The sequence below is a fragment of the Nicotiana attenuata genome, chromosome 11 (genome assembly GCF_001879085.1).
Source record: "Nicotiana attenuata strain UT chromosome 11, NIATTr2, whole genome shotgun sequence".
Lineage (NCBI taxonomy): Eukaryota > Viridiplantae > Streptophyta > Magnoliopsida > Solanales > Solanaceae > Nicotiana > Nicotiana attenuata.
In genome coordinates, this window is record NC_031999.1 from 6,943,138 (window position 1) to 6,960,723 (window position 17,586).

At 38.2% G+C, this 17,586-nt stretch overlaps 1 long non-coding RNA gene across 1 annotated transcript; it reads left to right on the forward strand.

The window, feature by feature from the left end:
* LOC109234073 lies at positions 6,300–9,687 on the forward strand. Its single transcript, XR_002069127.1, has 2 exons — positions 6,300–6,633; positions 9,214–9,687. It is a non-coding gene; the product is annotated as an uncharacterized LOC109234073 (long non-coding RNA).

The window sequence follows — 17,586 nt, forward strand, 5'->3', positions numbered from 1 at the left end:
ACTTACTAGGAGTATTACTAATATATAGAAGAGCGAGAGAAGCAGCTGAAGGTCGTCATGTGTGCTTGCTGCTAAAGGGTATTCTGGTCATTTCAAATTGCTCCTAAATTTGGCTGAAAGCTAACGTGTGTGAATCAATTTTACAGCTGGTGCAAATACAAGAAGTCTGCGGCGCTTTTGTATGACAGATAGGTCACTCTCTATCTCTATCTATTCATCTTCTTTGTTTTTCTCTATCTGCATTCTACTACTTCATCCTCTGATTTCTTCTTTGTTTCAACTTTCAAGTGAGTGAATAATTTGTTATCAGTGTAATTATGAGTTTGTTTTGAATTATTGTAAGTTCTTTGCTGTTTTGATAGCAATTTGGTCGCTACTTTCGATTTCACGGAAAAAATCTGTACGTTCCCCTTCAATGTTGAATTTTATCGATGTCATTGCTGCTTGTTTTTTGGGGGTTCCCCAGTGCTAGCACAGTGTCGTATGTTAATTAGTCAATTTTGGGTTTTACTGATTATGCTTTTTGAGAAATTTTGGACTGATTATACATCTAAATCTCTTTATATGCTTTTCTCTACTGTTGCTTTGAATAATATGTTATTTTCAGTTCTGTATGTGAAACAATTTACTAAGAAATTTTAGTGATACCAAGAACAGAACTTCTTCCATTTTTCTTCATACAATAAGTTGTTTTCTTTTTCAGAATATATGTCAAAACATTATTGTGCCTCAAATATTTATCTTTCTTCTATAAGCTTATTTATTTTTTCCTGAAGTGTTAACTTATTTGTTTGAATAGGTTGATTATTGTTTCTTAAAATATTTGGTTGTGCTTCTTGGTTTGTGTTTAATCCTGGGATTTGTTCTTACAATTTTACACTTATCAATATACAGGTTATATTGAGAAAATGGAAGAAAGACTTAGTATCAGTGAAATTACACCACTAACTACAGAATGGACTTGTAAAGTCCAGACTGTAGATAAATTTCGGCCGCAAGACAGTAGAGATCAGCGAGTTCATTTTTAGACAATAATTGTCCAGGATGTAAACGTAAGTCACGTTACAACCATAATTATAACATAACATCTTCTCACTTGTACTCTTCCAATAATTACTGCGTTATCATTCTTGATAACACTGAAGGAGGAACAAATTTGTGTAATACTCTATGGTGACGACATTAAACGATGTGATAACTTGTTCGAACTTTTTGAGACATATCTGATTTCAACTGCGAAGGTTAGAAATCCGCAGCCTTATTCACTACATATTGGCCAGTTTGAGTGGATCGTTGACAGATTCACTATTGTTGAGTCTATCCCAAAAACTAACGAAAAGGAGGCACCGTTACCTCCTCCGTCGAGACTGAGTGCGATTTCGTTCGCCGACGTTGAACAACAGCCTTCTGGTGTTGAATTTGGTATGTTTCAAATAACCCTATGCCTTATAAGAGCTTAATTGCTTCGGACCCATGGTCAATGCAAGTATATTGGTTTTACCTACATTTGTTTTTTGTTTATAACAACAGATCTACTAGCTGTAGTGGCAAACTGTGGTGCAATGCAATACACCGCTGATCAGACTAAGAGATTTCAAGAGGCCATAGTTATGGACAATACGTGAGTCATTTAATTTTCTGTTACATAACAAAATCTCTAACTGACACTTATAAAAGTACATGTACAGGAAGAAACCTCTTTCTTCACTATATGGGAAGATTTGGCAAGCAATGAAGGAATTGAGTTACTGAGACAAGTGAGGCAACTTCAAGAATATCCTGTTATTCTCGCGAAACGGATAGGTACCACAACATACCATGGTGGTAAGTTCATTAAGTTCCTATTTTTATATATGGATAATGGTTCCGCGTTGGTTATTAACAAAATTTGCATACACAGTTTCCCGTTTGGCAACAAGATACAACTCAACAATCTTAATCAATCCCCTATATGTGCAAGCAACTGAATTACGGAATTGGTACAATACAAACTGTGCTTAAAATGTATCACATCATTATTCAATTATAATTTTTTCTGTGAAAAAAAAATTGTCTGACATTTCCTGTGCGAATTACAGGGTAGATGAGAACAAAGAAATGTTAATCGAATACACAGTGAAGAGTTCAGCGGAGTCAGCTTCATCGCTTAATCTTGTAGCTGTTGACGATGAAATATTATCTGTTTCATCTATTGCTACTCAAACCTCCAGTGTGAGTTCAGTAAATTACAATATGGATAACTGTTAAACCTCCAGTGTGCCACACCATGTATCTTTTATACAATATGGATAACTGTTAAATATGTTCTAATATGCTACTATTCGTGTCAGCCCAATAACATTATAGTCTAAACAATATTAGAGTATAAATTTTTGGAATAAACTCTTACGCTAAAATTCAACTACCTATCAAATAGATCCTCTTATGTTGTTTACCTTTTTTTGGAATTTTGTTAGGTTCTGTAGTTCCAAATTACCACATATGTTATTTTTCTTACTTGCTGGCCATATTGAACACATGCTAATCAAATAGATGTATACCAGAAGCTTACAACTTCAACTATGGCTGCTTACTTACTGTTAATTATAGCAGACTAATTATCTTGCTAGTAGTTATGTGCTTCATACAAATCCTACATTTTCCATATGTTAATAAGAATATTATCAAGTGTTCGGGTTGATCCGCCATTTTGATCTCTCTTGTTACTATAGGCACCTTACAGTATCTTATTACTCAATACAAGCTACAATATTGTTCCTCTAATATGCAACTTTGTATTATTTCGTCACTGGAAATTATATGCAATTAACAATTGATGATTTACCAAGTTCCATTGCTTATATTATAAAAAAAATAAACCTGACGACTTGTTTCATTATTTACACTTTCCATGCAGAAATTGTTTACGTGGAAGGAGAAATTTCGCTACCTGGGCATTTCCAACGATTTTATCTGCTACGTTGTTCTGAATGCAACCATCTTGTTCGGAGCAAAATAAAAAGGGAGATTCAATGCATAAACTGCAGGCTACCACGAATGTTAATTCCAAGGTAACAACCGCTACTAATAAGATGATGTCACTGGCAATATTTAATACTGTGTGCATTAATAATCTGTGTCGCCTCAAAAGTCAAAGTAGCCAGTTTTTCTTAAAAATGTGATAATATCACCCCTCAAGGCTTTTTTCATGTTCTTTTGTTTTTCTTATGCATACACGTTGATAACCACTTTGCGATATTTTGGGATGCACTATAGCTGAAAACTCATTTAAGCTCACTAAAGCACAGGCAATGAGCTAAACAAAAACAAACTGTAGCTTTCTTTAACCACAACTAACGCTATTCTAACGGCAGAAGAAAACAAAGGCAGAGGCACAAACTACTGCATTTCTTCTGCTGGCATTTGCAGTTACAAGTATTTTATTTGATTTTTACCTTGTTTATTATATGTTTCTCTATTTCTGACTTATGGAACTTTGTCAAAGTAAAGCTTTGGCCAAGTTATGAATAGACCAATGAGTTTCAGTTAAACTCTGATTACTTTCACCCTCTTTTCACTATCCGAAAGAATTTTCTTTCCTTTTTTGTTCCAATAGTTTTCATGTCCTGACTTTTGAATAGCTACAGAGAAAACTCAAATGTTCAGGCTTCTATTATTGTAAAAGTTATGCCTGAAATAAGTTAAAACTATTAGTTTTCCTACCTGATTTCTTATATGTTACTTTGTGCGAATCATAGAAACGTAAAGCCTTGACCTAATTATTAATAGGTCAATGAGTTTGTGTTCTGTTCAATCTATCTGTTATCTTTTAACTCGATTTATTTGTGGTGTAAAATGTGATACTTTTAATGATATATAAATATTGTAATTACAGAACTGTTTTGGAATTTGTAGTGTCTCTATATTTTCAATTGAACTGTAAAACCACATCATAGGTGCCACTTTGAGGTAGAAATTACAGATGAAACAGGCACGACGACAGCAACAGTGTCTGAAGGCTTGGGCGAAAGGATGTTGTCAACGACAGCTGAACAAATATACGATATCATCAACATTAAGGTACATACATATACAACATTGCAGTTAACATAAGCCAACAAAGTTAATATAATACTTCGATAGTTAACACATAAACATAAGCTTTGACAAGTCCATTGTTTTTCCTATCTGTTTGCAGAATGAGTTATTCCCTGTTGCCCATATCAATCAACTACTTGCAGATAAACTGTTCAGAATTCAACTACAAAGGTCATCATCCAGAACACCAGACAAAAATGCAGGTTCTCTGGTCCTTTTATCATACACTGAAAAACCAACCATGTTTCTACCAGAAGAGTCAGCATCTGTGGGTGATGCCGAGAGAATTATGGAAGAAGAGTCAATACTTGGGGCTAATGCAAAAGCAATTAAGAAACGGAAAAGGGAACCAAGTACTCTACTAAAGCCGCAGTCAAGGTTAGAATATTTGCATACTGCTCTCATCCATACAATTTTTTATGATATTTGTTTCAGGATTTGTTTTGTCTTTCAAAATGGTGTTCCATTTCGAGATATTAAAAAAAAAGTAGTGTTTGCTAAGGAGAATGAATTGATTTAGGTGGTGAAAATCATGCAATAGTTTATTTTAAAGCTGGACAACTTAGACCTTTTAGCTGCACATGTAAGGAGTCGAGATATTTTTTTCCTGCATAAGATTCTTGATTAAATTTTGGCTTCCTTTTTGGTCTCATAAAATTTTAAAATGCCTGATGAGATATCTATTCTCCTTGATTTTTTATATACTGACAAATCACTTACATAACCATTTTATGTCACCATGTAATGTATGTACCGCTAAAGCTCTCTTTGGGAGGTAAGTTGAGTTATCACAATACAAGAAAAACGTCATATTTAGTGTTACCCACCTCTATGCCGGCTTCAGTGAGGCAGCTAACATCCCACAAGAATAACCATGGATATGTCCCATTACAGATACATATTTTGTTGTTATTGAGAGTCAGATGTTTGGATAGGTTGACTTATGCAGTTTTGTGGGATCTGTTTGGAAGTGTTAAACGTAATGTTTCAAATATGAAAATAAAATCTCTCTTTATTTGAACAGATTGTCAAGGCAGTGATGTTCGCTGAAATGGTATGCGATGTACAGAGACATTTTGACAGATCATACCGATCTTTTAACAAGGTTTAGATAGTTGGCCGCCTTAACAAAATGTTCCACATTTTTTGCCTAAATAGTTGTCAGTAGTGTATGCCTATGTTTGGTATTATTTTTTGGATCTTGGAGCGGCCTCCAGATATTGTATAATGACATCTTATAATTAGGATCCATGTACATTTCCGAAAGTTTGCGAAGTTTATCCCATGGTGTTTACTTTTATACTACTGATGTCTACTTTTACTATTTAACAAAAGAATTATAGATGTATAATGGGCTTCGGCGTCATAACAAAGAGCTAAACAGAAGGATTTCCTCTGTTTTGAGAGGTTATTTTCGATTTCGGATGCTTCGTTACAATCTCTTATGGCTTGTGGAAATTCCTGGAGATTTAAATGAGCTTCGACGTGATTACAAAGAGCTAAACAAATGGATCTGTTTTCAAAGGTTATTTGAATCAAGATTTTTGTACCATGTATTACTAGCTTCTTCTTCTTTTTCTTCTGCAAACAATGAAGTGGTTCAACATTACTCTAGAAAGCTAACTAATGAAATTTTTAATTTTTTAGCTATGTAATCTCAAGATAGATATACAAACAGAATTGTAATTCTAGCAGTAACTACAAAGTTATTGCACTCCAGGTCATCATGTAGATTTACATTTACCTTTCTTTCGCTACTGCACATATAAACACCACTATCAGCAAAATTATCTGCTAATCTTTTGTGACAAATAAAAATAAGTTTACACTATAATTTGTTGGGCCCATGCAAAGCATGGGCAACATTATCTAGTTAGATTTACAATATCCAGTTCTTTTCCAGTTATACAGTATTACCCTTTTACTGCAACTTCCAGTAACTAATAATTGACCGTTGTGGTTTTACTTCACGCGCACGTGCACGGCCTGTAGATTGAAATTACTGTCACACCAGTGGTATTCTCCCGTAATTATATCCCAACTCCAAGCCTGAGTTACATCAACTGGTGACGATTTTAAACCCCTGATTTACCTCCTCCCTGATATTTCTAACGTTTTCACCAACTACCTCTAGACTCCACTTGTCAGTATCTTATTCGTCTGTTCTCTCTATAAAATGACCTCCTCCATTGCCTTACACTCTCTAACTATTCTCTCACTTTCTCTCTCTAGCTATAGATAGGCTTTTCTCTCTCACGCATACAATCTCAGATCTGTGTATGTACAGTAAAAAGATAGACGTATATTTGATGTTCAGTTTGCATTTATCGCGGCGGTCTCTCATTCGCTTGGTGCAGGTCGGGACCTGCCTCGCCGGCGACAATGACGTCTGCTGACGGTGACGGTGGCGTATCGATAGATATACATGTTGTTTATGACGAAGTTTTGGTCCCGCCTTGCATCAACTGAATCGGAGACTGCGGTGAATTTAATTTGTTTCAAGTAAATCAGCTTTGTTATGGATCCATCTAATATCTACCGCTTGTTTCCTGTGAGGTATTGAATTTTTCAAATGGATTTTGATATTATTTGCTTTATTTTTGTGTTGTATTTCGATTGAATTTTGCTGGATCTAACTTTGTCTGTTGAGCAGCGTATAACTCCAATGATAGATCTAAGAGGATTTTGCGAATTCGATGCCATTAGTTAAATGAAGATGTTTGATTTTATTGAGTACAGTTAATGTTATGATTTAGGTAATCTGTAATTAAGAAACGTGATAGATTGTATTGGAAGCTTTTCTGCATTAATTCCCTTTTCAGATAGTTTAGGAGGATGAAGTAACTAAAAGATACGGGTTTTGATGAATGCTACATTAAAACTTTGTTAAACTGTACTAGAATCGGCTTTAGAGACGTTTAGTGCTGTTGTTTTTGCACAGAATTTGAGTAGCACAATAAATTTGTTGAAAAGGAAGAGTTTTTCCTCATCCTAATCCTATTTTTTGGTACTACTACCTATTGTGACGTTTGAGGATTTGTTGAACTTCAGTGTTATATGAGGACTGAGTGTGTATTGATAAGGCCGAGGAAAATTGCTTTTCACGATTAAAATCAATGTTTAGTGACCCGAAATGCTTTTGCAGTGAAAGCAATTTTACCAAAAAAGAAAAATGACTTCCTAGGAGAAAACTCATTTCCGTATAACATAACACCTACTTTATACACTTGTTTTAATTGATACAAAAACAATGTTTGCAATCTCTATCACATGTCACCTATACCCAACTAAACTCTTATGTTTCGGAAAATACAACAACAACAAACCCATTATAATCCCACTGTCACATAGTGGAGCCTGGGGAGGGTAGTGTGTACGCAACCTTACTCATACCTTATGGAGATAGACTGATAGAGAGTCTATTTCCAATAGACTCTCCGCTCAGAGAAGCATAAGCACCACATTAAAGAAGAGAAAAACAAGAAGCGCAACAGTGATCTTATGTTTCGGAAAATGCTTTTTCAAATTAAAAGTTTTTAATGGAAGACTTTTGTTTGTATGCTTAGTGCACCCATAATGGAAGCTCTATATATTGGTTGTAGGATGAACAAAGTTATGTTTCTTTAAAGCTGGGAAAAAGTTTGTGACAGAGAAGATAGTTGTATACCTTTTTATTATTTGATGACCTAGTGTCCAAGTCATCTTGTGCACACCTTGGTAAATTCACTCGACAGCCTGTCCAAATCACAGGTGCATGTCTGCACCTTGCTCACTAAGGTTGGAGCAGATGTGCTCGCACCAAGTGCCGTAACTGGGATTCCAACCTTGGGGGATCTCTGGGTGGTTATTTCCATGCTTCAACCACTAGGCCATCCCTTTGAGTATTGATATATTTTTCCAAGTATATGTTGATATCAAATCTTAGTATAAAGTGTTTATTTCGAACCTAATTATTTGGATACTAATGCTGGCTAGGCTTTATCTTTAGTTCATTCTAAACAAAGGAATACCAAGCAGTATAACTGCTGCATTTTTTCTTTTTTACATTGTTTCTATTCCATCAACTTAGCTTCTGACCTAGAAAGATAATTCAGCCATGGAATTTGTATTTAAATTTGAAGTTAAGTTGGGAGCTAATGGTATGTATTTCAGTTTGATCTTGTCTCTATAACTTTTTTCGTATGCGGTAGTCGGATTTACGACTATAGTTTTCCTTTTGTGTCTTGTAGCCACTTTCTTTCATCTATTATGGGCAAAGAAAATTGTTAATTTCTTCTGGTGTCTGAAGCTATGTGTTGATAATATAACTTGTCATTCTTTGGACTAAACCCCTTAAATTTTCCTCAAACTAAAAAGTATCAGTCTGGGATTTTATGCTGTAGGATTTGAATTAGAGTCCAGTTTCATCCAAGAGAACATGTTCGAAAGTGATTCATGTGCATGTTCTGTTGATGCAGATTTAGTTGTCGCTACATATTTCTGAGATAATAGGCTCTATAACAAGCCGGAAAATTTCATCTGGAGAAGATGATCTCTTAAATTTGTTTCAGTTTAGGTGGATCCTAATGGTCTTAAATCAAAATTTGGACTTTAAAGCAAACGCCATGCATAGTCTGTTTGATCAGTAGTCATTCAGTGTCTTCAATACTTTTAGCTCATTCCTATCCCAGAATTTTCAGTTTGTCATGGGATAAGCTGTTGAATAGTTCAAATAGTGTGTTCGTCTTTTTTTTTTTTTTGGTTCCTTTTTTTTTGTACAGTTGATATTAGGTTGCACTGCACTTTTCTGTGGTTGATATACCAGTTGCATCTGTCCTTTTTTATGAAATTTTGCATTTACTATCTCTCCTTTTCATCTGTAGCCCCTTCCCTTTTACCAACTCTATGCTTATCACTCTTCCCAATAGTAACTGTACTTGTTTTTTGTCCAGCTTAATGGGTTTACCATTTCAGCTGGAGTAAGTTGTATCAAATATATTTGCGATAAAGTTTACTTGCTGGGTGTTAACATAAATTCTCCTATATATCTTCACAGTTAGGAATCTTTTACAACCCCCCCACCCCCCCCCACCCCCCAAAAAAAAAAACACATAAAAAACTCCCTCTCTCTAACATCATTTATATTTTCACTTTTAGCTGAACTGAATGTGAACCTGAGCTATTGAATTTAGGCTGTGCTGTGTGGTAACAGTTGTCTTGGACTGGCTTAAGACCTGAAGCAAGAAATGGACTGTGATTGAAGGCAACACTTCAAAGACTAGCAGAGGATGGTCTACTACCTTAGTTACCACGTGAAACTGATAACACAAGGTGATGGGTGGGAAAATATGACCCCTCTCCTTATACGTTGTTCCATTTTGTTCACATTTGTAGAGTACCCCTTCTTTTATCCACCATTATTGGATGCTTAATTTTGTGAATGATGAAGTCATTCCTGTAGATCTAGCACATCTGCTGCTGGGAAAATGGAAGATGGAAAGTAATTGTTTTTTTTGTCCAAATGCCAGAACGCATAGGGTTTAACTTTATTGTTGCTTCTAATTTGTGAACTACCGATCCAGTGTAGCTATATTATCTAATTTAATAGGCTTAAGGGTGCTTTACTGATTTCCTTTTCTGATTTCTTCCTATTGTATGTGAATTTCCTACTTGTCTTAGAAGGAAAGCAGATTATCGTCTAGTGTAAATAGTATCAGCTGTTCTTAATAGTGATCTAATCTTCTAAATATGCATCGAATAAATTATGAGTTGATCCAGAGTATTTGCCAGGGCTTAATGCTTCTTTGGTACTTCATGTAGCCTTGTATTTATAGAAAGTTATTACCACATCTTCATTTTCCTTTTCGAAGTTTAGCAGAGAAAACTCGTTCAGTGGTAATATTTAGGAGAAATTCCGAGGAACTTCCTGACAAATATAGATAGACGGAATGAGGATGGTGAGTGATTCTGAAAGATTCTTAAAGAGGAGCAAACTTTGAAAAGACTAAAAAAGCTTTTTCCACTGCGTAAAGATGAAAACATGAGTCAGAAACTGAACCCGAAATGGGTGATTTATATTTTGGTGAACTCCAGGTTGCCATATTCAAATCAATATCAGGAATATTTATAGGTGTTACCATCTCCAACTTAATCTGTCTTTCCACCATCATTCCTCCTCTTAGTCTAACCAGTATTCCCCTCTTCTAAAGTTCGTACTATCATATACTTCGGCTCTTCTCCTATTGTGTGGAATGGCACTGCGTACTCTTTGCTTTACGTACACTAAATAGATTCTGCTTCTTTGTTCAGTCTCCTCCACTATGCGCACTCATTAAACCCCTTCATCTATGGCTATTTTCCCTCATGTAAAGCCCATGACTCATCTCCTCGCCCCTCTGCTCCCAAACACCCCTGAAATCAACAAACATCCTTTGCTCTATGCTTTATTCCTTGATATCTTGATGTGCTTTAGATGTTGTGAAGTTCTTATGTCTTCTCTTGCATGACAAAAGTTATCGTTGGCGTTCAAATGCTTTATTTCCAACCAAGTGAAATTAAAGTAAATATAGTTGTTGAGAACAATTCCTTCACTGGACTGAAGTAATAGCAGTATTTGTGATGTTCTATTCATTGTAAAATGATGTATGTAATCTTGTGATTATCCTTTAGGAGTTTGATTATATGCTTGTGCTCATGTTAGTTCTTCATACTTTTTGATTTGTGATGACTTCAATCTAAAGTGATCGTGTGCTTAAATAATAAATCATGTTAGAGTAGCCATATTATCACATATTTTCTCCCCACAACGAGGACCTCTAGTCTGTTCATTTGATCTCTTAACGACAAACATCAAACTTACTGAAATGTAATTGGCAAGGTGGTAAACTATCCCTTTTGGAATAAGGGTTATGTGTTTGACCAAAAAACTGGTTTCGAGATTAAACAACTAAATATATATTTTTCAAGGGCCACTAACAATTTGTTTAATTCGAAACAGTTATAGATAATAAATAAAGACAAAAAAGAAATAGTGAAATAGATCAAAAAGAATGTTGCAACGGATAAAATTCTTCTTTCTTTCCAATCTCGAGCGATCTCCGATCGTGAGTATGATTGAAGTACAATTCTCAATCAAGCAAAGGCTAGCACAATATGATGTTTTGTTTTAGAAAGATTTCTTCTTTGTATTTTCGATGATCCTTCTTTGGAGCGTTGGGGCAACTTTCATAGCGATAAGAAGAGAAATGCCATTTTGGGATTCGAGCCAGCACGCCAGTGGATTAGATAGTGGGGAGCAGAATCCTCTATAGTGGCTTCTGTTTCGGCGTAATATAGATATCCACAATCCATGGATAAGTTTGACTGGGTCTCTGAATTCATTTGCTCACCTTTTGAGTACTTGACCCTTTGATGACTATAATCTCGGAACCTTCTGGACTCGACAGCAGGTCCCATCACTTGATCTCTATATCTTAATTTTCATGTGGGACTTTTCGTCCACGCCACGTGGAAAGGGTAATTTTTACCCATACAGTCATTCCCCCCACTTGTCGGGCAATTCAATGATGAATGCTTGATAAGTGGTAGTCTTCTTTCCTTGGTAGGAGTCAATCTTGCAGAGAACTCTTCCTTTGTAAGAAAGAGTTTCAACAAAACACAATCCTTAGGATTAATACGACTCATGTGCAGTCCATACTTAATACGCCAGGACACGTGGCCGTTTTCTGTTTGTCTTCCCACCCACTACAGTTCCTCGACAATGATGACTACTTATGATAGGGAAACTTTCCTGATTTTGGCGGTTACAGGAGGAGGATCCTCCCGCCTATATATATTGGATTGTGGGTCTCCCTATTAACTAAAATACCTTCGTTCTTCTTCTTCTTCTTTGCCTTTTTTGTTCCACTTACTTTCCAATCAACTCTCATTCTTCAACCCTAATGTTTGTAACTCGCATGGATCCCCAAGGGTTTGGCTTTTCTTCGATGGACGACCAACCCTCGACGCCTTTGGCCAGAGGTGCTTCCCAATTTCCGCCAGGGAATGTCCTCTCCTCCGTATCCATTGCTCCTGCGGGATCTTCATTTTCTAGTCCTTTTGATAAAAAGGGTTCCAAATCTCATAAAGGCAGAAAAGGCAAGCAGAAGCCTACGATCTTGGAGGTTCTTCCCAAAAGCTGGGATTACGAGGGAATAATTGAAGCATGTAACAAGGCGGCAGTGCAATGCGGGAGTTCACATGTTGATAATATAGATTCCCTTGTCCATGAAGAACACGTTCCCCTAATCCATCATGATTGTCGATGGGGTGGTCGTTTCGCCATTCACGTCTCTCAGGCGACCGAAGGAAATTCCAACTAGGCCAAATTTCTCCTTAGTCTATACTTATCTGTTCACCTTTGGGTTTAAACCCTCGATAGATCTATGATCTTCCACCTTTGTTGTCAGTTCAATATGAGCTTGGGACAAGTTGGGCCGAATGTATGGATTCTTGTGGCGTGCTTCCATTTATTGGTGAGTGTAGCCGACATTCCATTCTCCCTCTCGCACCTTCTACACCTATTTGCTCTCAAGTCACTAGGGGGGGGGGCATTATTTCGATGGCTAGTCGAGGTAGTCAGACCCTCGTGGATGCCAAGGATGACCACGACAGGGGATGGTTTGATCGTTTCGTCACAGTCCCCATTCATGAGTTTGTTAAGCCCGAAGATGGGTCTATTTCGGAGAGGTGGAATGACAGACGTAAGCATACTTTTAGCATTTCTTATTTTACCCTCCCCATTTTTTTTGTCTTTCGTTGATCTAATCTCCTTTTTCTCTCCCGACAGCCATGTTGGTGCTCCGGAAGGTATTCCGGACATTAAAGAGTGGGTCGAGAAGATTTTTTCATCCTCCCTGATAACGAAGAGGTCCTGAAGATTCATATCTGAGGTCTCGGAGTGGCGAGCCAAGGATAGTGGTAGTGTCCGTACCAACAATATTTCAACTATTCGGCTTCTTATTCTTACGTCCTTCTTTTTCCCCTTTCTTCTAGGCATCCTTCTGAGGAACGCCATTCCGCAAGTATTGATAAGGCTTGTAAGGACCCGTGAAAATTTCTACTCAAAACCCGAGAGCTCGTAGTGCCAAGTTAGGAATACGTGTCAGAAATTTGTAAAATTCTTCACAGCGAGCTTGCAAGCCGCGGTTCGGACCCTTTGGGTTGATCTATGTATTAAAAAGTTAAGGAAAAATATTTTTCAGAAGAGCGTGTTTCTGCGGTCCATTATGCGGTCGCATAATAGCTATGGGGACCGCATAGTCGCCGCAGAGTGAGGCAGTTTGATGGGTAATTTTGAGGTCAACTATGCGGCCGATTATGCGATCGCACAATCAATATGCGGGCCGCATAGCAATCGCATAATCTGCTTGAAATTTTACGAGGGGCAGTTCTGCGGTACATTATGCGACCGCAGAACAGGTATGCGGACCGCATTCTTGTCGCATACCCGGGCAACTTGTTTATGTTTTGGGAGCCATTTTTGCGGTCCATTTCGCGGGCCGCATGTCAATTATGCGATCGCAAATGCGACCATAGATTTGAGTCGGGGCTCCAAATTTCTAATTTTCTTACCCGACCCCATGTCGATATATTATATGCTACCCTTCATTTTAGGCCTATTTCTGATGCATTTAGAAAGAGAGAGAGGGTCCTAGAGGGAGAAGGGGTTCTTCATCAACATTCCTCCTAAGAACTTGCTTAAACCTTGAAGATTTGTCAAGAAAGGCACCTAGGTCTTCTCCTAAAAGGTAAGGTTCTATAACCCAAGCTCTTAATTACTAGATATAACTAGGATACACCATTAAAAGGGTAATCCATGAGGATGGGAGCGGATATCTTGCATGCATGAGTTCTTAATGTATTTGGTGAAGTCTTGAGCTAAGGATGGGATGAGGGATGGTAGGATCTTTCACAAAATGGTTTTAAAAGCATAATGCACACTTAGTGTTTGAAAATATGCTCAATTGAGCTAGAACTATGATCACCTCTCTAATTTGTGGTTCGATTTGCCATGTCCCTAAGGGATTGACGTTGCTAAGAGTCTCGCATTATAGTAGGACTTACGAAAAGCTCAATCGAGGTATGTAGGCTAAACTTTCTCTCTCGGAAGTGAATTCCATATTGTTTTTTGTAAGTTTAAGTGTGGTTTGTCTACCAAAATGGTATAGCCTTGAGTCACATTTTAAATGAAGGTTAGTATACTAATTGGGTGAGAAGAAATCGCTCTGTTTATTGCTCCTAGTTGCTCTTCTGTGTACTAAATGCCTTGATCGGATATGTCTACTTGTTGATAAACTATAAAGATGTATGGAAATGAATCGAATGAGAAAATGTGAAACAATTATGAAATAAGCATTGACCCAATCGTTATGAACTAACTTCAAAAAAAGTAGAACGACCTAAAGGTCTTGTACCCGAATTATGCCCATAAGTGGCTTTTTTAGATAATGCTTTGCCTTATAAATACATTCAATGTAATGCAAGTTCTTACACATTCCGATGCTAAAATTGTGCTTTTGTCATGTTGGAAAAAGGGGTAATTCAAGGGTAATAGAGTGATTGTTTGCTTACAACTTCAATGTGTATTTCAATTGTTGGTTGGCATGTCCCCCTTTGGGAAGAATCCCTTGTGTTTGATGATTCTATTACTATTGAACTCGAAAATATATGATTCCCGGAATATTCGGTACATTGATATTGGTTGGTGATCCTTGGAAATAAAGGAGATGAAAATGTGGAAAACCAAATGCGGCCTTCGTGCCATGAAAAGGGTGAACCTTGTGAAAGGCCCAAAGGGCCAAAGAAATACTATTATCGAGAGAGATTGAGAACATTAATAAAAACAATAAAATGTGAAAGGTATTGAGGTAAGCATGGTTGTATTTATGCTATATTCGTATACTTGTATTTATACTACAATTGTGTGCAATATCAAATCGAATCAAAAATGTTTTTTTTTGGGGTATCATTAGCAAAACCGAGGAAGGGTGGGTCATAAGGCTCATACCTGAAACTACACGTTCCGGTGTAGGTGTGGATCGTGGTTATTCCCCTTAATTGGGATGAACTTGGTAGCATTTGTAACTTGGTAACGCTAACCCACACGGCATATGTGGGAAGGCAGCTTAGCCGATCGGGCCGTGATCGGACGCCATGCCGCACACATGGTGGTATTGTGCTGGGAATCAAAACTAGAAATTCAAAAATGGAAATTGTGATTGTGGTACATGTCCCCAAGGGGACGACCTAGCCGATCGAGTCGTGATCGGACTCCGTGCTAACAAAGACGGTGGTATAACTCATATCGGTGCTAATGATCTCCCAACCCCAAAAAACATATATATATATATATATATATATATATATATATATTATTTTCGTAAACTAGAAGACTTACATGTTGCAAATTGGAAGCTTGTACATTGTTGACTTTGACTTACTGTTTCATGGTTTCTGTGCTTGTATGGTTATTCTATTCTGAAAGAGGACTTTTAGCCTAACATACTAGTGCTATTCGACGGCGCTAACGCCCCTTTTGCCGGGGGCGCTGTATCGTTTAATGATACAGGTGGTTCCACAGCGAGCGGCATCGGCCAGTGATAGCGGTATTCTCTTCCCAGCAGACTTGGTGAGCCCCACTCCATCCCGGGTTCATGTCATGTATCTTTTGTTCATTTTCTCACCACGTTTTGAGGTATAGCCGGAGCCTTGTTGCCGGCATTTCCCTATTACTCTTCTATTGTATTTAGAGGCTCCGTAGACTGTTTGTGGGTGATGGTTGATGTGGGAAGTCAAGACTAGAAATGTTAGTATTTGATAAGTATGCTTTTCATTAAGCTAGTAAACTTGTAATATTTTAAAAACTATGAATGAAGTCTTTAACGGAAATGAAGTGAAAGTTGCTAATGGAAGATTGCCTAGTATTTCGATAAAATGGGATAACATTCCCTCTTTATTCATGAACTAGTTTGGGTAGAATGAAATCTAACAGGCTTGCTCAGTCGGGTTTACTCGGTTGAGCGCCGGTCACGTTCCACGATTTTGGGGCATGACAAGGTTTCTCGCTTTCGTCGACACTACCCGAGAAAGGGTCAGAAAGATTTCTCTTTGTAAAGGAAAGCAAATCCTCCGGTTTCTTTTCCAGCAGGTCTTCCTAAAAAAAGGTCAAATTTTTCGATAGGTCCTGACAGTGTCCAAGGTTTTTCCAGAGCTATCTCCCGATCCGAGCATCCTCGAGACACCACCCCCATTGGGTTAGAGGAAGAGGGGTCGGAGTCCCCCAGTTCTGAGTCAACGGAAGAAGTTACCGAAGACCAGGGTTCGGAGTCCCATCTTTAGAGTTAGCAAGAGGCGGACACTCTTCCTTGGATCGGGAAAAAGGGATAGTTGTGGTTGATCCCTCCAAGAGACCTTCCCGTCTTCATTTACTACACCCTTTTGCTTTCTGCCCTCCCCTTACCAATTCTTTGACGAGCACCAGTATTTGCCCAATTTTGATTAATGTACCGACATGGGTCAACCTTCTGAATCGCTGAGGAGATGGGAAGGCGTGGCCGGAAGGATTGATAAGCCCTTGGAGAGGGGGGGGGGGGAATTGTCTGCCTAATCCATAATTGTGTTGCTGGCTGATGACATACTTCATTGTACCCTATGGGTAATGTCTCCGATTTTTATCTCCTCACTCTCTCTGTATTATTTGCTTAAATGGTCAAGTTGTTTTTGTGCAGGCGAATTTGATCTCAACCCGGATCAAAGAAAGGTTCCATTCTATGAAAGACCCATAGAGGGATTGAGGCAGCATGCCAAAGACTGGGAAGCTCGTTGTGAAGTGGTGCTTTCGGATAAGAAGACTTATGAGTTACTAGCCCGCCCGAACAATGACGAGCTAGAGGAGTTGAAGAAGGAGGTTGAGAAAATGGGAACCACGTACAGGGGCAAGGTCAAGTGCTTGGAGGCATCCTTGGTCGAGAAGAAGGCGCAAGTAAGCCGATTGGCCGAAGAGAATGCACTTTGTCGTATGACTTGGTACGAGCCAAGTTGCGTGTGTTTTACCTTGAGGAGACCCTTGGTTCGTGGAAGCATTCCACTTACACCCAATAGGCCGAGGTGGCGAGGATACAAGAAGACCGGGACGACGTGGCCCGAGAACTTGATCAATTGAAGTTGCAATCGGAGCTGACACAAAATATTATTTACCTTTAGTCCAAGTTATCCACATTGGAGGGTGTCCGTGCAGGAATTCCTGGCCTGGAAGATGATATAAACAAGGTGAGCCGTGGAGGAAACTGAATTTGATCTAATGCGGCCTCTTTCGAAAGGGAATTCCTGGGGAATGAGGGATTTATTGGCCCTCGGAGGGAGGCGGAAAAGAACCTTCGAGTGCACGTCCTTGCCTTTTGACCCCTTGGGATGGATCTCGTGGTCTGCAGTCCCTAGGGGGGACCATTGAGGCCATGGTTCTAGTGCGTAGGAGCTTTAAGGCGTTGCCTA